Raw genomic sequence first — 23234 nt, forward strand, 5'->3', positions numbered from 1 at the left:
AAATCACTAACCTTTTTTTGGTCTAGTTGATACTTCTCTTAAGTTTTGAATTTCTTATACGTCAAAGGATTCAAAAATGCTTTTCTTAGAATTGTCTCTTCGTGGGAACCGTTTCAGATGGATACACACCGCCGAACAAAACTGTCTTTCCATTTCTCTTTTCTACATGTTTCCTCCTTCGCACTATACGCCAATAAGCCAATTGCAGGCGTAAGTGATGTTTTTGGTGCCTTGACAGTAACTTTTCACCAGGAGGTGGGGGGGGCCGAAAAACTAATATATTTTCTAATTATTTAAAGTTTTGGGTTACCCCCCCCCCACCCCACAAGATTGTTTCAAATGACAAATAATTTCAAACAAAATTCATATTAGCAGAACGCTTATATTAGGCTTGTTATGCTTACAAAACATGACCAGCCAGAGCTCTCCCCTACAAATATCTCTAGCCACTTGGTAAGTATTTGGACAATATTCAAAACACTGACATTATATAAATAGCTATTAACAACTGGTAAATTTCAAATGACTGAAGCTTTTAAAACGTACATTTGTCGCCCATATGCGAAAGAAAATTGTAGGATCAACCCAAGGATTCAACCTTGGAGAACTGTCTGAACCTTTAACTATAGATTCTCGTTTAATTCTCATTACATAGCATGAATAGGAAAATAGGACAATATTAGACATTATTCCAAGTCATATTAGCAATTGTATTCGGATTCCTATCTCATGGATTCTAGAGAAAGATTCCAAGAACTCTGGAAGGACTCAGACCATTGGGTGGGGATTTGTTCCCTAGGACATCTTCCACTTAAATCCCCATAGCAAACAAACGTCACTACACACTTTTGAAGCCCCTTAGTAGATTCAGATGTCTACAACTTTTTCCCTTTTATCGGGGGGGGGGGTCAGGCCAGTTTATATAATATTTGGAGTCTCGCTCTTTTTTTAAATATAAACTGTTAAACTGATAGTACAAAACAGTTCAATTCAAAAAGAGAAATTATGCCACGAATTTGTTGGATACTATTCATGAAATCTTCAGCTTCTTCCATAATTTCCTATAACAATCCGCTTTTTTGCCACGTTGAAAAAATACGACTTTCTTACCCCCCCCCCCTCTAGCAAAAAAAAATCCTATGCCAGTATCTTGGTCCCATGTTAAGAAAATAAACGGTGAATAAATATTGCATCGAAAAATATGTAATTTGAGCACATGGGTGGACACAACAAAGTTTAATAGTGTATCAGGAAATGCTCAAAGTAGATTAGGATCACTTTAGGAGGAATGCTACGTAAAACCACCCGGCTATTTTCTTCCATGTTGAATATTTTTAGTTTAAAGGCGACATCAGACGTATAATGGCATTGATTTTGGTTTCTATCTATTACCCTGATCTGGCGCTATAATGTTTTTGCTCCCTTTTTTTTTACGGGGGTTTCTAAATTAAGCTTTTTCATATAAATTATTTTTCAAGTTGTTGAATTTGAAAATGGTATATACAAGTTCAATAATTTCAAAACGGGCTCGTAGAGGGTTTTGAAAAGAACAATTTGGTTTTTTTTTTTTTTTTTTTTTTAATTAACTTAAAAAAACGTTTTTCATCAATTTATCTTTTCTACTACAATTTGTCACGATCGGTTTCAAAAAGTGTGCATCCCTCTCTTATCTTTGTATATTTCAGCGTTTTTTTGCACAACATTTTTAAAGGATATAGAGGATACTTAGGATCCCCGGGGGAGTGTATTTATCCCATTCCTTCGATATATTTGGCCTATTTTGAAACTTTTTATTTCATGAGAGATATTCTTTTTCAAACATTCCTATAATGATTGAGCCAGGAGATGTCTCTAAGAAGTGTCTTTTATGGATCGTCTGGCCTAAAATAAGCCAATAATAATTTATAAATGTTGACATTAATTATTTCCATGGTGATGTCAGTCCTTTTTCATCAGTATAGAATAACAGAAGACAAGAAAATTTATTAGAGAAAAGTTGTAACACAGCTTTGAACATAACAGTATAGTAATAAAATAAAGTAGGCGTGAACATAAAGACAAAATTAGAATAAATCATTATTATATATGTTCATGTTGTGTTAACCATAATATTTATGCTTGTTAATGCTAGAGGTAAACTAATTATGTAAACTAATTATAGAAATAGTAAAATGACTGATTTAAAACGTGGTGGCATCCAATGATGAATATGGATTCATTATCATCCATAGATTCGCAAAGCAAAAGCGTTACAAGTAATTCCGGACATATCACGAACCGAATTTCTTCCTGAGCTGCACCGTGCCCTAATACGCCTCCACCAATATACCTAAATAGAAAGTTTAACATCACTAGTGACCAAGATAGCACGAACTGTCTTATAATTTATTCATGATTTCATTGCCTAAAGGGCTGTTTTTATTTTTAGAGCAGATTAATATTCTACTGAAATACCTACATTTAGCACTAATCCTAAAAGAAAGATCTCTCTCTCTCTCTCTCTCTCTCTCTCTCTCTCTCTCTCTCTCTCTCTCTCTCTCTCTCTCTCTCTCTCTCTCTCTCTCTCTCTCTCTCTCTCTCTCTCTCTCTCTCTCTCTCTCTTGGTGCTATTGCGCAGCAGCAACGAAATTCAAATATCTTGAGAGCAAGCGATTTGTAACAATCCAATTAATTTAAAGAACGCGAAGTCCTATAGAAACTGTCTAATCCAATTTCTGGAAAAACAATCAATTCGTTAAAATGAAGCAATAAGACACGAGAGGCAGGTGCGCATAAAGGGGAGAAATGGGGGGCATCCTGTCCCGTATCCTTAAATTGTCTGAATTTCTGGGCACTGGTTACTCAAATTATCAAATACTTATTATTTGCCCCCCCCACTCAAAAAATCCTGCGTTACTGGTGGCAGAACTATGAATGAGCACACCCTGCTAACCTTTGATTCCAAAAATAATTCAACTTTGTAACGCTCTTTAGAACTCATTTGACGTAGCTTGAAAAAAAAGAAGAAACAAAGGAGAAATAAGAGCAAGATTCTGTTCTTGAAGTCTCTCTGAGCATCAGAATTCTGAATTTTAATTTCAGATCACTGCTACAAAATTATTTGACAATTAGTTTACTTTAATTTTATGAAAATAGCTTTACGAAAAGTAGACAACGAAAAATATTCATACATCTTACCAATACCACAATTTTCTTAATGCATCCGGCCGTAATTGAGACAGATGTGGGTAATAATAGGACCAGGGAGGGCGCGTAAGAGGTACCCGATGAACATCCGTCATATTTAAGGGGAAAATCATTCCATTAAGTAATGTATAGTTCGTGGTAGCATTTACGTTAGAGATAATTTCACCAAATAACACATCATCCATTTTAAAGGCCCAAAGATGTTTCCACCTTAGCTGCCTCAAGAAAACTAAAATTGGACGTTTTCTGCCCGCATTTCTAGGACTTTCTTAATAGGATAATGACACGGAAATGCCAAAGAAGCCTTAAACCTTCGCTATTCTTTGGTCTCCTTTTGAATAATTACTAGAGTTTGAGTAAACAAAACGAAATGCTAATATAAAAACGGACAAAAATAAAAAAACACAAACACTATAAAAAAACAAAAAGTGAAAGAAACGTGCACCTCAGCAACTACAGCTGTTTTTAAGCATCTTTTTATGGGTTTTTTTCTAATATGTGTTAGCCGTTTAATTTTTTTCTTTTCTCTTTTTTCTCGTTAGTAAAGACTTCCAGATAACTTTTTTCGCAACGTTCAAAGAAATTATTAACTACTTCTTTCAAAGTCGGAACATCCCATGGCCTAGAGAGAATATTTAAATTGCTTGAGGGACAAACTTTTATTTGTATTCCATTCCCCAATCAATAAAGGAAGCTTATTTTAACACCATATATTAATTTAAGATTTTGATATCAAAATCTGTTTTGAGATTTGACAGTTGAAACCCAAATATTGGCCATGACATAATAGAAGTTACAAAAAAAAAAAAAAAAAAATGCTAAGAGTGCTAAAAAAATTTAGAAGTGACTATTTCTTTTTTGGCTAGTTCCTAAACCTTTGCTTAAGCTGCTAGCGAACTAGAGAGATATTTGGCCAAATTCTATTGGAGAAAACAATTGAAAATTCTATTGGAGAATCACAAATCTAATACCAAGAATACATTATGAAAAAAGTCCACGTATGTGAGTAATCGATAGTATCTGATCTGAACATTCAACTAGCCAAGATTTCTCCGGTAGTTATAATGATGAGAGTCGAAAGACCAGGCGTGTAATAATAATAATAATAATAAAAAAAAGTACTGACAACATTTTCTTACAGCTTTATTGGTAAGGAACGCCTAGATTGTGGTTTTATTTATGAAGAGTATAATTCAAAATAACCTTATATCAGGCACGTAACATACATTATGGGGGGGGGGGGGGATTTTCAGATCATGGCATCAAACTAAACCTTTTCCAGAAATGTGGCAAAGCCGGCCCAAAATGTTCCAAAAATTGCATTGAATTTTTATGTTTGATAAATAAGATGTATTAGCTAGATTCTTTCTAAAGCCGAAAAATTTTTAAGGCTGTCAACTGATAAAAGCAATATTTTACAATTATTATTAGGAGCTACCAGGAATCTGCTACTACTCTCTATATGGGAGACTCGGGGTTTCTGTCAGGGGTAAATCTAAGGGATGAGGGGGCGGCTGCGCCTCCTAGACTTAATTTCTACGTACCTTGATCATTATTTTGTTTTGTAAGAACACTAGCCAAGCTTTTTTTTATTATATTCGTGTAATCACTCAAAATCAAAATAAGAATCGCATTCCTGTTATGCATGCTATGAATTCTATTTATTACCTATTGTTACCCTGAAATTTGAAATCGCAACCTCATGGCAAATCTCTCAAGGGCGCTGATGTCTTGTTTGTAGGTTGTGGCTGATTTTCCGTTGGAAAAAGAATAAGAGCAGATATTCTGGATTTTTGAATATATGCTTTAGAATGGATATAACCGTGCAGGTGGTTTGGAAGTATTGACGAATTGTATCGAACGCTGGAGCTTGATCAAAATTCAGTATACAGTTTTGTGACTTCCAAATGTTACAGAGAAGATTTCGATGGTCAGTGGTTAGTTTGTCTGCAACCAGTATAAGCCCGTAAGAAATCCGCTCGCGTTCAATGAGGACCACTGTCCGTCCGCTAGCCCCGCCCCTAGAATCCTTTACTAAATATGAAATGGGGAGACATATTTGTATAATCATCACAATTGACAACCGGATTGTGTGAATTTTCGGAAAGACTGTGACAATCCGAAAGGGCTATGCGTTACCACATTCTATGCCAGTCCGTTCTATTTCCACATCCGTTTCAACGCAGAAAAGAACTTTGTTTGAAAATATTGCATTCTGTTTCTGACTGTAGCTACCGTTGGTTCAAATAAACAGATTACTCTCTATCAAGGGTGCATCCGGGATCCTGTTCGGGGATAGGGGGTACAATAAAAACTTTAAAAATACACCGAAATTTTCCTTATTATCATTTGTGTTAGTTTTTACGAGTCAGAGAAAGGTTTTCGAACCCCCTAACCAACCTGAATACGGCCTTGCCCTCTATATACTCGGAGTAAATAAAAATAAATAAATATAGACTGAGAGACAAAATCCAAACCGAGAAATTTTGACATAACCAGAAAAAAAGAAAATATTAAATGTAATTTACTGAGCATTTGTGACGTTCATTAATAAATCTTTTGGTACTTGTTAAGAAAGCGGTAAGTACGCTACGCGAGAAGTGAAGTTTAGGTAATGCTAATGAAATAAAACAAAGGGGATGAAAATATAATAGTTTATGAACAAAATTGGGCTTTATATTTATACATTAGGGGAGGTGGGGGTAAATCATAGCATATATTAAATACGTAACCTAACCCAACCCAACCTAGGTATTTTTTATTCCCCCTAAACCCCTAAAAACTAAAGTTTAAATATAGTTCCCGGAGTGAGAAACCCTTTATTTTTGCCATTACCCGGTGCATGCCTATGCGTTCTCGCAATACAATTCTCAAGGACTTACCGCTTTCTTAACAAGTACCAATCTTTTTTTTATTTAAGCTATTTTCCCATTTTGTGGTTGTGTATTTTTTTAAACCATTTACTTTTTTTGTGATGTTGATGAGTTAAACTTTATGTTTGTTACACGCAATAACCAGCTCTGCTCTCTGTTGGGAATGCATTATTAGTGCTGTAACAAGTTGAGTAAGTAAATTCTTTCATTCATCCCTCCAAAGTTGGAGTTCACTTTTAAACTTTTTTATTTGTTTTTTCCTCTGTTCTCGGAGGTTGAAAACCAAAGGAGGTTTAACCAAAGTTAAACCACATGTTTAACTGGCTCCTCTTCGATGCAACATGCACATTTTCTGTCTTCATCTTAAAATCTAGCTCTGTGTGAATGTGTTGCTGCCGAAGCGGGTTCCAAGCGTGGTGGAACCGTGCGCTTCACGTGACGCTCCGAGATGTACACCAAACGGTGGGAAGTGGGCAACCCCTCGGTTGCTGTATGTCCTGATTTTAGCCTAAATATGATTCTGGCTTCCGACTTAGTTAACTATAAATAACTTTACAAAACCCCTTGTCTTTCTTCTCCGCAACATAACGGTTCATTGAAAAGTCCTGGTTCTCCTCTGTGCCTATTCACTATAAATATAATTTCAAATATTCCAGTTGCAATCTTCAGGGTAATGGTTTCAGTTAATATCTTATTTAAGCAAAATTCAAAAAACAGAAACACAAATAGAACAAGATAATCAAAATACTAAATTAAACGAAAGAATTAAAAACGACAATACACAGTCTTTAAACACACGACTTAGAAATAGAGACATTTACACATAGTTAAAACACTATCAAAAAGCAGGACCTGTGAAATCATCACTCAGTTATCAAACAGTTGGTGGTAACGAACTATAAGTAAGGAGCGACCCGGCTCAATGGTAACCGAAACTCTAGAAAACGGTATTTTGATACAAATAGATACACCAAAATAATCAGATTTTAATGTTGATTTCAAATGTATAAGTTTCATCAAGTTTAGTCCTACTCATCAAAAGTTATGCGCCTGAGAAAATTTGGCTTATTTTCGAAAAAAGGGAGAAAGATCCCCTAAAAGTTATAGAACCCTAATGAAAATCATACCATCATATTCAGAGTCATCAGAGAACCCTACAGAAGAGGTTTCAATCTCCTATCTACAAAAATGTGGAATTTTGCATTTTTTGCCAGAAGAAAGATCACGGATGCGTGTTTGTTTTTTCCCCAGGGGTGATCGTATCGACCCAGTGGTCCTAGAATATCATGGGAGGGCTCATTGGAATGGAAATTAAAAGTTCTAGGGCTCTTTTAAGTGACCAAAAAATGGAGGGCAACTAGGCCCCCTCCCATGCTCATTTTTTCCCCAAAGTCACCCGATAAAAATTTTGAGATACCCATTTTGTTCAGCATGTTCGAAAATATGATAAGTATGTCTTTTAAGATGACTTAATCCCCCGAAGTCCCCGGGGGGGGAGGGCTGAAAGTTATGAATTTTTACCCAATGCTAACATATAGTATTGGTTATTGGGAAGTATACAGACGTTTTCAGGGGGGATTTTTTCTGGTAGTGGGGTGGGATCGGGGGTTATGTGGGAGGATCTTTCCATGAAGGAATTTTTCATGGGGGAAGGGACATTGCTATGAAGGGGACGCCGGATTTCCCAGAATTATTTAAAAAAAAGATCAGAAATTAAATAAAAAAGAAAACAAGTTTTGTAACTGAAAGTAAGCAGCAACATCAAAACTAAAAACGAACAGAAAATATTACATATATGATTGGGTTCACCCCCTAGTCAATACCTCGCTCTTTAAGCCAAAGATTTTTTAGTACTTTCATAAGAGCTACTTATTGTAATTAACGGCCTTTGTGATTAAGCGGTCATTTTTAAAGAATCGGAGCGAAATTCAAACTTTAGCTTAAAGAGCAAGGTATTGACTAGGGGGCGAACCCCCTAATATACGTATTAAGAATATATGAATATAGAAGTTCGTTACGTAAATTAACTCGTAAGTAACGTATATTTATTACTAATAAAAACGTTCGTAAATAAAATTAAACAAGTTTCGAGAAAGCCATTTAACCAAATAAAAGTAAAATTAATATACAAATCTTGTTTTATTCATCCACGGTGAGCCAAAATTAAAACCTGTATAAATTCAAAAACGTTCAAAAATTAAATAAAAAAAAACAAGTTTTTTAACTAAAAGTAAGGAACGACGTTAAAACTTAACACGAACAGAAATGATTCTGTATATGAAAGGGGCTGTCCCCTCCTCAACGCCTCGCTCTTTACGCTAAAGTTTGACTTTCTTACAACTCTATTTTTTTAAACAATAAAAAACTTTAGCGTAAAGAGCGAGGCGTTGAGGAGGGGACAGCCCCTTTCATATACGGAATAATTTCTGTTCGTTTTAAGTGTTAACAGTTAAACAAACTTGTTTTTTTTTATTTAATTCAACTAAGAACCAAGGACAAATTGTATTTAAACAATTCAATGAATGACACAGTTTTGCATTTTGAAATACAAAGATGCAATTTACCATCAAATGTTTGTCCAGATCTCCGGGTCTTATTTTATTCATAATTTAACATAAGAAAGTAGCACTGAGGCTAAAACAGTAATTCGCAATGGTAAGGTAGAGGCAAAATAGTTCCATATTGTATAATGCTCAACAGTACGAAAAAAGTCTCTATACCTGGGTGTATTGTAGTAGCGGTGACGGGTGTATTGAAAAAAAAAACTAAAATTAGATGAATAGCACAAAGAAGTTGTAACTGTTCAATGTGGACTCCAGCCCATTGGAACAGCACAACTTAATGATAGAAATGTAATCTGAATATGACAGATAGAAATTATATGCATGATGACTGGAAAATTATGTATATGGTTTTTGATAAAGAAGAAGCACCTAATCATTTTAAGGAAGTTTTTAGTAAATTATCTTTTTAAAAGAGGTGATAAGAGTGAGCGTGGTAATTACAGAGATATTATCTTGCTTCGTATAGGAAGCAAATTACTTAGCAAAATGATGCTTTGAATTAATAGGGCTTTCAAACTGTGCCGTGGGACCTTTCACACTAAATGATTTAAGACTTTATGTTATGATAAAAGTAACTTTACGTCACGATAAAAGTAACATTACGGAGCATAGTTTTGTCCATAACGCAGGTAATGCCAAGTAGACCAGAGCTTAACATAGATTTGCGCGTTAGCTAAGTTTATTTTATCTTGTTGAAGAATCAACATAGCAGCAACAAATGGAATTTCTGGATGAAAGAACTTGTTTAAATCTGAAAGTTTATGCTTAATGCGGCGTACCACTTAGCATAGAAATTATGTAAGCAGTGTGGAAGCCACTTAAAGGAACCTATACATAGAGTTTGAAGAGAAGAACGATGTTGTTTTACTCTTGGTTCACACTGGTCCGATAGTTTTTTCGCACAAAACGGGTCACGGATAATAGATGCAGGAAAAACGCAGTGTTCGCACAGAAACGATTCACAGAAAAGGTTCGCCCAGAAACATACTAGTTTAGCGCTGAAGCGCTAGACTAGTATGAGAAATTTAAACGCCATAGGAATAGGCTGCAGCAAGTTCTAGAAACAAAATAAAAAATTCAAAAGGCTAGTCTGTATTATCTAGGCTAGCTATGCCTAATTAATGATATAATTTTTTCCTTTTATGTTTATTCCGCTCCAAATCTCCCCCAGGGCTTGAAGATTTAGTGTTTCTTTGAATGACCCTTATGTCCTTTGTTGCATATTAATAGAGGTCTTCTAACAAATATAATCAGTTACTCAATTGTTTTTATTGTATAGAACAAAATAGAATAGAATTCAAAATAACGCATGTCTTTTTAACGGCTGAGTAGAAATATTTGTACGCAGCCGTCGAACCGTTGTGACGGATAACGTCGAACCGTTAAGCAGTGTGAACCAAGGGTTAGGAGAGGACGGGATGGTATAGCCGCAGATCAATAATTAAGCAGGATTGTGTCTTAGGATTGTGTGAATAGTAAGTAGGATATATGGATTGCTTAGGATGACTTAGTTCTAAGGAGCACACCGTACAGCAAAATCTGTTCCATTTTTTTTTCTTTTCATCAAACGTTTGCTCTGCTTACCACTATGCTACATATGAAGCAATAAACTGAATGAAGATATAGGGTCGTGATTCCAAACATGGGGCGCAGGTCCCACCGGTGGGACATGGCAATATTTTGAAGGGTCATGGGCAGGACCTGAACCCTTCGGCTGACTATACCTTAGAGCCTTAATTTAAAAAGAAATTTTCCATATGAGCGACATCACATTCACATGCATTTGAAGAGCAAGGAGGAGACATGACGCCATATATTATATAAAAGGTGTTGTATTGAAACAATATTTTTCATTAGCATAAAATATGGCTAGAGGACGACCGAAAGAAGGATACCAAGTTCATAACCTTTTAAGCTTCCTTCACGTGAGTACGCATAACATTTTAAAAAGCAAAATTTAAATATTACGAGAGGGATATAAGGATTTCAGAAATGCCTAGGTGGGGGCATGGCTCGAAATTTGTTGCAAACCACTGGTCTAGGGCTATAATGAAAGAAAAACTAAGATGGTTAGAACACGTTCTACAGATTATAGGCTGCCAAAAATCGTGCTTTACGACCTTCAACCTCGGGCCGAATAAAAAGGAGGACGTCCTCAAATAGAGCGAAAGGAGATCATAAAAAAGGTACAAGGGTTAGGGGAAAAAGGTACCTAGGTTAGGTTAGATTGCGTATTTAATATATGCTATGCTTAACCCCACCCCCCTTAATGTGCAAATATATAGCCCAAATGTGTTTCTAAACTATTATATATTCATCCTATTTTATTTTATTTCATGAACCAAACTTGACTTCTTTCGTGTATAGCACTGGTTTAGTTATAATGCATAAGTTCCGAAAGGATTTGCAGAAAACTAGAACTTCCAGGAGGGTGTGAGAAGTTGAGCTTTTATCAAATTAGGGTGGAAGAGGAGCGCGTATAGCTGCTTTCGCCTCGGATGCGATGGTGCTGTTATGAGTTGTTAGCTGTAATGATAGTAGAAGATAAAGTAGAACATAAATATTTAGATAGGATATAATTATTGAATTTCTAGGATAAAAAGGAATTATGAGCCACTGAGTTTCTAACAAAAAAATAAATATTTTATTGAATTTATAATGAACATAAGAAAACAAACACTAAGAAAAACAAACATCGGAAAGGGTTGACTCAACGATTGGGGGGGGGAGGAGTACTCAGCTATAATTTTGATGATCTTTTTCTAGACAGATTTGTATAACTGTAAGTAAAAACTACACAAAGGTAACTGCACTTAAGTCAGAAGAGGTGGTCACCCCTTGGTGATCAACTGATCTGTATAAACGTAAATACAAACCATATCAAAGCCAGAGAATGATGATCCCCCTTAACACCTGAATTTGTAACTGATATTAGCTGCAAGTATTTCTCAAGTACTGATAAGTGGAAATGAAATTAGCCATGTTTTACTTCATTAGCTAATATTAGCTGCAAATAGATAAGTACCCTAGCACCAAGGTCGTATCCAGGATTTTTGTTAGGGAGGGGGGGCACAAAAAAACTTTACGAACGCACAACAAATTTTTGTTACGATTTTACTAGTCGGACCCATTTTTTTTTTGGGGGGGGGGGGGGGTCAAACCCATCCCTGGATACGCTCTAGGCTAGTACTGATATTTTTAGCAGAAATTTGCCATGTTTTATTTCATACAGGGTCTGGCAAATTTAGTTGTAGCAGATGCTGCCCTTTTTCGACGTATTTGTTCATATTCTCCTTTCTCTCCTAAATATCGCAACCCTGTTAGTCAGTCAACATTACTAATTTTTCGATATAACTAAGTTTATTTACCGAATGCATGTTATTATTGTCAGCTTTTTACTAATTGTTAAATGAAACCTAGTAGATATGCTGCAATCTATCTAAAAAGCTTTATACTTGAAAAGGCACTAAATGTGCGTTCCTCTCTCTATTAATGTCAAACTTAGAAAGCACTTAGAAAGTGTTTCGGATAATTTAGATTTCGTTTGAGTTGCCAAGGACACATATTTTTTTTATTCAGACCGTGAAGATAGAAGGAAAGTTTCAAGGATATGAGAAATTAATATGATAGTGTTAACAATGTCGCAACATAAAATATAAAGGAAAATTCAATTTCAAGGGGGTCCAGACCCTGTCCTGGAGGTGCCCTACTAAATTTATCCTGATGTGATTTTTGACAGGAGCAGGAACACTATTTAGGAATGGGAAGGAAAAGAGGACCGTTTTCTGAAATCGGAATAAAAACAGCTGTCAACAACTCTTGACTCCTCAAGAGAAATCATTCCCTCTGATCTCCCCCAAAGAAAAACTAATGGGGCACGTAGTGCTTCTTGGCCAAAAATGAATCCTAAAACTTTCGTGGATGGTACCAAAGAGTAAGAAAAGCTTAGATGGTACCATGAAATTCTATTTTTATCTTTCTTTATTTTTTCACAGTACAACTTCAAAAATAATTGTACTCAGAGTTAAGCGTTTTTTACTTCTTTGTAACATTTCCCTCGGAAGATCATTTTGCTTAAGATTCAGGACAACAAAACTCAGAAAAAACGGGAAGGAGAAAAACAAGATTTGTTATACTAGAGGGGAAAATCATGAATAATAAAATATAAGTTAAAAACTGGGGCTATGCTTGGGCTTTGAGCAGTGGGTGTCATCCTTGCAGAATTACGCAATCAAAAGTCATTTTTCCATCGAGTTTCCAGGACACTAGTTTTCCTTGTTCAGGTCAAATATGTACATACATTAAAGAAGCTAGAACGAAACTATTTTCATAGCGTCAAAAATGTTGAAGAAATCTAGCAATATTATATAACTCTTGTCAATGGAAAGCATTGAAATTACAAGAACTGGGTAAGTTTGGGTAAGGTAAGTTTTAGGTCTTGGAGATGAATTTTAGGAGGTCTGCGAAATTCTACATTTCGTACATTTTCATCAAATCCCAGAACCGGAGTTGTGCTTTTTTCTCAACAGGATGCAGAAATATTATTTACTTAATCCCTTGCCAAACCCTTGCAAATGTAAACTTTGCCGCCCCCCTGCTGTACCATCAATTCTGGAAATATTACAATTTCTGAACAAAACTATTACAATTTGAGCTTGTTTTGCCACTCCTTGGCGTGCCGCCCAGAGCGCTTGCCCCTTTAGCCTCCTAGATCCGTCCCTGTCGAATCCTGACCTCAGCACGAACTCAGCTCATATTTGTGCCTTTTATAGTCTATACTTGATTCGATTTCTGGAGAGGGGGGGAGAAATCAAAATTTCTTTCCATCAGCCTACTACTTAAGGTGTTTGAAGGATTCTTTCCATTCATCAGCCTACTGCTTAAGGGGTTTGCAGGATTCACTTAACTACACCTGATCAACAGCTGCTGATATTCGAGTAAAACCAAATGAACATATGGAAAAAAGGTAGTGGAAATAACAACACAAGCTTTTTTTACGAACAAAACACAAACCATAAAAACTTGTGCTTTGTTTTCCTTTTCCTTATATGGTTTATTTAATTCAGTTTAGTTTGTTTGTTTTTTCCCTGTTGGTAAAGGCTTCTGGACGTGAACCAAAACATTCGGACTTCATCGTGAAAAGAAGTTTTTTTTGCCCGTCTTATTTGAAATATTATACCCATTTTTCAATATTTTCATTCGGTTTTATTTGTAAATGGAAAAGCAGTGCAGTGTAAGAAATTATCTACTATTCAATTGCCCATGCTCGACCTCTGATAGAGAAACGCTATATTCTTGTCATCAAAATCTATCAATAGAGCTATTTGCATCTCAATCAAATTTGGCAGGGGGTATCAGCTTCGTCTCCCTGGGAATTCGAATCCGATCTGATAGCTTATAGCGCATGTTCCCAGAAAGTAGCATTTGATCTTATTACATTTTTTTGGTTAAGGTACGTTTACACATCTATAAATAGACATATATAGACATCCATAATAGAATGGTTCATAGCCGCAGAACAGGGCCGTCATGAAGGGGGTCAAAACATAAACTTTGTGGACACTGATATCCGTAAAAACAACTCTTCAGCAAATTCGTTTTATTATTGCTTCATGCAAAGAAGCTAATTCTAGAATTTTCTAATTCTGCCACAAACATAAAACGAAACATAAGCTTTTCTGGTTTGCTACAATACTTCATGGGGCCCTGCCTCTGGGGTCTGTTAATTTACAAATATAGCCAGCATGTAATTTGGACAAACCGGGCATTCGTTACTCAGAATTTCGATGGCAGACTATTTTTCATGTCTCCAAATCGTTACCTCAGGTGAAGACTTGTAAGCCAACATTTTCAATAATTCCATCGCTTAGTTGAAACTGACGGTGGTTTTCAAGACAACCCAAAAAATTATGAAAAACTTTACAATAAAACACAAAATAGTAGAAGTTTACCCTAAAAAAAGCGTCTCCAGTTACCAAATTTCCACCAAGACACCATTCTCAAGAAAAAGAGAAGATTCATTTACATTAGCATCCCGAGCAATCGCTATGAGACAAATATAAGTACTTCTTGAAGGGCATTATCAACAGCGTCAACGTCATAACTTGACTAGTGACTAAATCTTACTAATAAACCTGTATAATAAAAGAGGCGGGGTATGACTATCTTGTGCTTGCACTTTTTTTTATGCAGAATAGTGGTGATCAGAAAAGTTCCCAACAATTTAAAAAAAAAAGTAAATATCCTTTAAAAACTATTTTCTTTGAAGGTTTTTGTCTCAATGTGCAAAGCTATTGCTTAGTTCAGACAGGACACACAAGAAAAAGGTACAGTCAAACAGTTTTTGGTAACGAACTGTAAGTAAGGAACAGCCCGGCTCAATAGTAACCGAAACTCTAAAAAACAGAATTTTGACACCAATAGATACATCAAAAGAATTGGAGTTTTATGCTGATTTCAAACATATAAATGTCATTAAGTTTAATCTTACCATTAAAAAATTACCATCCTGTGATTTTCAATCTTAATGAGAATCACATCATCAGATTCAGCGAATCAGAGAACCCTACTATAGAGGTTTCAAGCGCCTAACTGAAAGTGTGGATTTTTTTTTTTTTTTTTTTTTTTTTGCCACAAGAAAGATCAATTATGGGTGTTTTTTTTTTTTTTTTTTTTTTTTTTTGTTCGTTTATTTTTCCCAGGGATGATCATATCGACCCAGTGATCCTAAAATATTGTGAGAGGGCTCATTCGAACGGAAATTAAAAGTTCTAGTGCCCTTTTAAGGGACCCAAAAATTGGAGGGTAACTATGCCCCCTCCCACATCCCTTTTTTCAAAATCGTCCAATCGAAATTTTGATATAGCCATTTTGTTCAGTAGGCCTATAGTTGAACCGAATAACTATGCCTTTGGGAATATCATGACCCTCCCACAGCCCTGAGGAAAGGTCTTTAAGTTACAAAATTTGCCCATTGTTTACGTATATTATTTGTTTTGGGAAGTATGCAGACATTTCTCGGGGGAGGGGGAGGGAATTATTTACTGGTGGGATTTTCCACGGGGATAATTTTTAATGTGGAGGGAAGTTGCCAGGGAACTCATTTTTCAGGGGAAATTTTTACACTGGGGAATTTGCTTGAATTCCTATACGAAATTTTTCTTATGTCTTGCCTTCTCATTACCGACTCAATTTTACGCATGGAAATGTTAAGTGTAAATGCCCGGGGTAAATTTTCACCAGGATTGAATTGTCTAAAGCATTAATCCTTGGGGAGGAGGGACTTTTCTGGGGAGGAGTAGCATAGTTTCCTGGAATTATTTAAAAAACGATCAGAAATTAAATAAAGAAACAAGTTTTTTCAACTGAAAGTACGGAGCAACATTAAAACTTAAAACGAACATAAATTATTACGTATATGAGGGGGCTACTCCTTCAAAACACCTCACTTTTTAGGCTAAAGTTAGACATTCTGTCCCAATTCTTTAAGAACGACTCCTAAAGTACTATATTTTCGTTTAATTAAAACAATAAGAGGCTTTTTTTTAAAGTACTAAAAAACTTTAGCGTAAAGAGCGAGATGTTCCCCCCTCATATACGTAATAATTTCCGTTCGTTTTAAGATTTAATGTTGCTCCTTACTTTCAGTTGAAAGAACTTTTTTTTTTATTTAATACGAAAGAAATCTGGTCTTTTTTTGAAAGGTATGATTTAGTTTACAATAAAGCGTAAGTGACGATATAGGCAAAATCGGGTTTCCTTGAGCTAATTTATGTTTGTTTTAAGCCTGGTTTCTTTATTCCTTGTTTTGCTGCTCATTTTAAGGTTCGTTTCATCATTAATAGTAATTTCAACTTGTTTTAGGCTGACATCTTATTTAAGCTAATTTCTGCTCGCAATAGGATTTCAGTTCGCTCTTTACTTTTCATGGATGAACTTAATTTTTTTTAATCATACGCACCGGTCGTCATTCAAGATGTTTGCCAGGCATGGGCACCCATAAGCTGAATTACGGGGGGGGGGTACCTCGTCTAATTAACACTTTTGATGCTATATAATAGAAATCTCAGAACAAAATAGAAAAATAAGGCAGCATCATTCAGCCAGGGGGAGGGGCGGGCGCTCCCCCCTTTCCCACCCTATGGGCGCCCATGTTGCCAGGGTTACTTTTATTATTTATTGGCCAGATTCTGTAAACGGTTCGAGGTAACAAACTATAAGTAAGGAGCATCTCGGCCCAATAGTAACCGAAATTCAAAAAAATAGAAGTTTTGTAACAATATATACATCAAAAGAACTGGCTTTTCAAGGTGATTCCAAACATATTAAGCTCAATATTCATTAACATGTTCAAATATTCATTAAGCTTAATGTTACCCGTCAAAAGCTACGAACCTGAGACAATTTTCCTGGTTTTCGAAAAAGGAAGAAAACACCTCCAAAAAGTCAAGGGATCTGAATGACAATCACACCTCTAGATTCAGCATATCAGAGAACCCCAAGCTCCTATCTACAAAAATGTGGAGTATTATTTTTTCCACAAGGTAGCAATTAAATTAATTATTCTCGATTAAACTGGTATTATTAATATTATAAATTATTAGTTAACTCATTGTTAAAAAGCCAAAAATATCTAAGAAACAATGTGATTATAAAAGATTGATTATTATTAGCGTAAAATCCTTTAGCAATTATGAACTTTTTAGATTCTAGAATTGATCAGTGGTTTCTTATATACATCTTTGTTTAGAGGCAAACCTGCTCTTATTAAATTATTTGGCATCCCAGATAAAAGCGAAATAAACGAAGTTCAAACTCTGTAGGTGTAATAGAAAGTTTTCTAGTGCTGACTCCAAATTATGGACCCTCGTTAAAAAAAAAATTTCCAATTAGCAAAAAAAATGTTCTGTCAATTTTAAATGTACAGCGTGTATTAGCTTCGGGGTTATCAGTTAGAAACTATTTCAATTACTAAATTTCTATAAAAAAATTCTATGACGAATATTTATTTATAGGGAGTATTTTATAAACCTATAAATGTTTGGGATGAGTGTCAAATGAATCAAATTTAAAGTTTTACATTTGAAACGATGAGCATCTACAGACAGAACTCACCGTCCCCTCAGGATTATCAACATGCACACTTTTCCTGTGAAATGCGCCCTTTTTTTACCTCAGAAGGGAATGCGCGCGCAAATTTTTTGACTTGCGCTCTTTTTGAACAGAAACCACTCTTTTTTTGGCCTTGATTTGCACTCTCCTTAGACGTTGGTAGTTGGCAACCCTGGTCCCTTCGACTGAAAGGATTTAAAGTTCTTTTTTTTTGGACCGAAAGGGATAGGAGAAGACCCGGGGAGCATAATCTTTCAAATACTTTTCAGAAAGCTACATGTGGAAATTTTCCCTGTATATGAGTATCTTTAAGAAGGTGTTGCAATGCTCGAGATACCAAAAAAACTAGACGAAGAGGGGGGGAGTACAAATACGCGGAATTAACTCATATTACAATTCGATAATACTTGGATTACAAATATTCAGCTTGCTTCCGGTCTTGGGTCGCATCACGGCTCAAACCATCTAAGAGGTGGAAATGGAGTCAATTCACGAAAATCTTGGAGGGAGGGGGGGATAAAATATATTTTTCAGATTTCAAGGGAGAGAAGGCAAAGATATCAAGGGGGGACATGTCCACAGCACCCAACAATTGACAAAACTTAGAGATTGTACATAAGCATGGATCGACTGAATCTTCTGCATAAGTCAGGTTTTGAGTCACATTATAACTCAATACAATTTAAGAGATGGCCCCTGAGCTTGGATCAAGTGAACTCCAGTTTAGTGTTGAATCACGACTCAATCTCATCCTTTTAGACCAAGTTGCAGACGGTAAGGCTTCCATGCTAAGAATACAAGATTCTTTAAAGATTAAATAAATAAAAAAAAAGTTTTCTGCAGGTAGGTAGCAAATTACTTAGTAATATGATACTTTTTAGACTGAGAGATGCCGTAGACAAAGTTTTAAGAAAAGAACCGTGTGGTCTTAGAAAAGGTAGAGGATGCGTCGATCAAATTTTCACTCTTAGGTTAATAATTGAGAAATGCCTAAGTTGTTAAACACCCTTGGTCCTCTGTTTTATAGATTATGAGCAAGCATTCGATTCTGTTGATAGAAGGGCTTTAGCAAAGGTTTTATCCTTGTATGGTATACCAGACAAATACATTAAAGTGATTAGTGATATGTACGAGAATAACACTGCTGAGGTTAAAGTAGGAAATTAGATTTGCAGCTGGTTTTGTATCAAATCAGGAGTTAAGCAGGGTTGTGTTCTATCCTCCTTTATATGGATCATTTTGATGGACTTTGTCTTAAGGAGCACAGGAAAGGGAATGCGAGACCACGGAATCAAATGGGGAGGAAAAAGTCTCCTGGACTTAGATTATGATGATTTAAGCATCTTAGGTGAAAGTGTGAGCAAAATGAACAAACTTTTAGAGGTTTTACGAGTTCAGGGTGCTAGAATAGGTTTGAAAATTAATGTTGAGAAGACTAAGTCACTAAGGCAAGGAATAAGTAAAGATGAAAAGGTGACGTTCGGTAACGAAAACATTGATCAGGTGGGCAGCTTCACTTACCTTGATAGTATTATTAGTAAAGACGGTGGGAGCAGTGAAGATGTTAAAAAGTAGAATAGCCAAGGCTCATGGTGTTTTTTCACAGTTAAAAAAAAAGTTTCGTAGAATAGAAAGATAAGTCTGCAAACCAAGATTAGAATATTAGAAGCTACAATGATGACAGTGGTCAAATATGGCTCTAAAACATGGGCACTCCGAAAAGCGGGTCAAGATTTGGTAGATGTTTTCCAGAGAAATTGCTTACGGATTGTTCTGAGTACCCGGCTGACTGAAAGCATTTCAAACAGTTAGGTTGTACGAAAAATGTAGTTCAATCCCGCTTTCTTGGGCTATAATGAGAGAAAGGTTGAGGTGGCTAGGGCACGTTGTGCGGATGAAGGATGACAGATTCCCAAAGATTGTCCTTTTCAGTCAACCGTCAAGGGGCAAAACATAAGCAGGTCGTCCTCGTCCGTGGTGGGAGGACGTCATAAAGAAAGATTTAAAGGAAATGGGAACTTCCTTGGAGGGTTGTAAAAAGGGAGGATTTGAATCGATTGGGATGGAGGAGGAGCGTGCGTAGCTTTGTCGACCTCAGGCGGGTTTGTGCTGCGGTGAGTTGTTAGTAGTAGTAGTTGTAGTAGTAAAAGTTAGGAGCAACATTAAAGCTTAAAACGAACAGGAATTATTACGTATATGAAGGGGGTTGTCCCTCCTCTACACCTCGCTCTTTACGCTAATGTTTGTAGTACTTTTAAAAAAGATTCTTATTGTTCTAAATAAACGATCCTTGGGTTTCAGGAGTCGATCTTAAATAATTGGACAAAATTCAAACTTTAGCGTAAAGAGCAAGGTGTTGAGGAGGGGGCGATCCCCTTCATGTACGTGATAATTCCTGTTCGTTTTAAGTTTTAATGTTGCTCCTAACTTTCAGTTGAAAAAAAAACTAGTTTTTTTTATTTAATTTCTTATAGTTTTTAAATAATTCCGGGGAATCTGGCCCCACCTCCGGGGAGAAATCCTCCTCCCCATGAAAATATCCTCTAGTCAATTCAATCCCGGCGAAAATTTACCCCGGAAATTTATCCTTAACAACTCCACGCGTAAAATTGAGACGGAATTAGAAAGCAAGACATATAAAAATAATTTTGTACAGGAATTCTGTCAAATTCCCCTGTGAACTTCCCCTGAAAAGTTCACCCCCTGGAAACTTCCCTCCTCATGAAACATTTCTTAGTAGAAAAACCCCCAGAAGAAAATTCGTACCCCATCACCAGAAAATGTATGCACACTTCCCAATAACAAATACTATGCGCACACAATGGACAAATTTTATCTTAAAGACCTTCCCACTGGGGCTATGGATGGGGGTCATGTTATATCCAAACGCATAGTTACTGGGCCTTTCAACTATGATGAACAAAATGGCTATATCAAACATTTTTGATCAGATGATTTTGGAAAAAAAGGCGAGGAGGGGGCCTAGTAACCCTCCAACCTTTTTGGTCACTTAAAAAGGGCACAATAACTTTTACTTTCCGCTCTAATCAGCCTTCTCACGATGTTCTAGGACCACTTGGTCGATACGATCACCCCTGAAAAAAAAAAAAAAAAAAAAAAAAAAAAAAAAAAAAAACACGCATTCGTGATCTTTCTTCTGGCAAAAAATACGAAATTCCATATTTTTGTAGATGGGAGCTTGAAACTTCTACAATAGGGTTTTCTGATATGCTGAATGTGATGGTGTGATTTTCATTGAGATTCTACGACTTTTAAGGGGGTGTTTTCCCCTTTTTTCGAAAATCAGGCAAATTTTCTCAGACTCGTAGCTTTTGATGGGTAAAACTAAACTTAATGAAAATTATATATTTGAAATCAGCATAATAAGCCGATTCTTTTGATATATCTACTAGTATCCCAATTCTATGTTTAAGAGTTTCGATTACTATTGAGCCGGGTCGTTCCTTACAGTTCGTTACCACGAGCTGTTTGATAACAGCTCCATATTGAAATATAGCCAAATAAAGTCAAAACTTGAAGCAGTTTAGAATGTTTCAAGATATGGCAGGGGACATTCCACTTAGAAAATTAAGAGACAAATTTTAAATCGTCATATTTTGTTTAACGACCATGTATATACATAGTTGGTTGATAATCATTACGGACATAGAAATATCGATATTTCGAAAAAAGTATCTAAGGGCTGGATACCTAGTAATTTATTTTGTGTACAACCAGCTTACGGAATTATACTGCGAAAGGAAGGTTTATTGCAGTTGTGAGTGCATTGAGCCAGAAAACTAACATTTGCTAAGGTTGTCAGTGTCACAAAAACACGATTAAAATAAAATAAAAAACTTATCGTCACATTCATATTCTCAAATATGTAATATTTGTCGGTTAGAAGTTTGAGCTTCATGTTGCCCTACAAGATATAGTTTTGTAGTTTCTTTTAGGACTTTTAAAAATGCTTATTATTTTAAATAAACGGTCCTTGTATTTCAGGACTCATTCTTAAATAAGGGAACAAAAAGTCGTGCTTTAGTGTAAAGAAAGAGGTATTCAAGAAGGGACAACCCTCCTCAAATCCGTAATAATTTCTGTTTGTTTAAAATTTTAATATTGCTCCTTACTTTCAGTTGAAAAAACTCGTTTTTTTTAATTTAATCACTTAAAAACTCTATATCTGTAGAATTAAAGAAATTGCTTACTTAGATTTGTCGTCGAATACCTCCACATTCTGCTGATCAAGGAAAGAAACAAGACTTGAGATGGCAAGGAAAAACAACCAAAGGCTCACAAAAGCAAACAATATTGCATTGTCCATGATTGAATTCTACAGCTTATAGAAATTGTGAGCTCTTTGTTTTCGAAACTGGGGAACCGAAACGATTTTTGCACGTGATTTCCAAAGATATAGGTTTAGACCTTGTTTGGCTTCCCAGCCCACTCAGCACTTCAATTATTTATTCTTTGCTTTCTAAGCAAGTTTAGTTTTTTAAGCGAATCAACTATATGACGCAGTTATATAGTTGATTCGCTTAAGTAAGTATAGTTATATATATAGTTATATAGTTGGTTTGCTTAAGTAAGTATAGTTATATAGTTATATAGTTGGTTTGCTTAAGTAAGTATAGTTATATATATAGTTATATAGTTGGTTTGCTTAAGTAAGTATAGTTATATAGTTATATATATAGGTTATATAGTTGGTTTGCTTAAGTAAGTATAGTTATATAGTTATATAGTTGGTTTCCTTGCTTGCTGAACAAAAATTTACGTGGAATCTTTGGTTGCTGGATCGTCTAAGATCACACTAAAAACCTTTACTTTTAAAAATATGATCTATCAATTCAATTTCCCCAAAGAATTGAAAATTTTTCATAAAAAAGAATATCCCAAAATCCTTCAATAATAAATAGCAGCTAATGCGTCATTTAGCTTATACTGTAACGGCTCTATTTAAGAAATGCTAAATGTAAAAAAAACTAAAGTCGTTTGCAACTTGAATTAAAAATTAGATTTTTTCTATACAATATATGAATATAAGTGAATAGGAGTCAGTGAAAAAAGTCGGTGAATTGAGGAGAATGAGTAGAAAAGGTCAATTTATGTTAAACCCAATCTGGCTTGCGCCCTTTATTTTCTCTTATACACGTAGATTCAAGAAAAAGAAGGTTATTTTTACTTTTTAATCCATTTCGATTTTTTTTTTGATTTTTCATATATAGGCTATATTTATTGTTTTCGACTTTTTAGTTCTCTAAAAAAAAAAAAAAAAAAAAAAAAAAAAAAAAAAAAAAAAAAAAAGTTAGTCTTCTATGACAAACATTTATCCGAATGTCTGTTTATGTTGTTTTATTTATGCAAGGGGGGGTATACCAGAGGGGTGGTGTATTTTTATCTTGTGTTATTGCACTGCAATCGGAAGTATATACACTGATGGTTTGGAAGTAATGGAACATTCAGAAGTGGTCGAAAAATGGCTAACAAATTTATA

General features: G+C 35.5%; 1 protein-coding gene across 2 annotated transcripts in view; it reads right to left on the reverse strand.

Moving 5' to 3' along the window:
- gol (ring finger protein goliath) overlaps window positions 1-23234 on the reverse strand; it is an 88175-nt gene that overhangs the window by 47470 nt on the left and 17471 nt on the right. The window lies entirely within an intron of this gene.

Source organism: Artemia sp. Qi Xiang Cuo, chromosome 2, assembly GCF_049724085.1.
Source record: "Artemia sp. Qi Xiang Cuo chromosome 2, ASM4972408v1, whole genome shotgun sequence".
NCBI lineage: Eukaryota > Metazoa > Arthropoda > Branchiopoda > Anostraca > Artemiidae > Artemia > Artemia sp. Qi Xiang Cuo.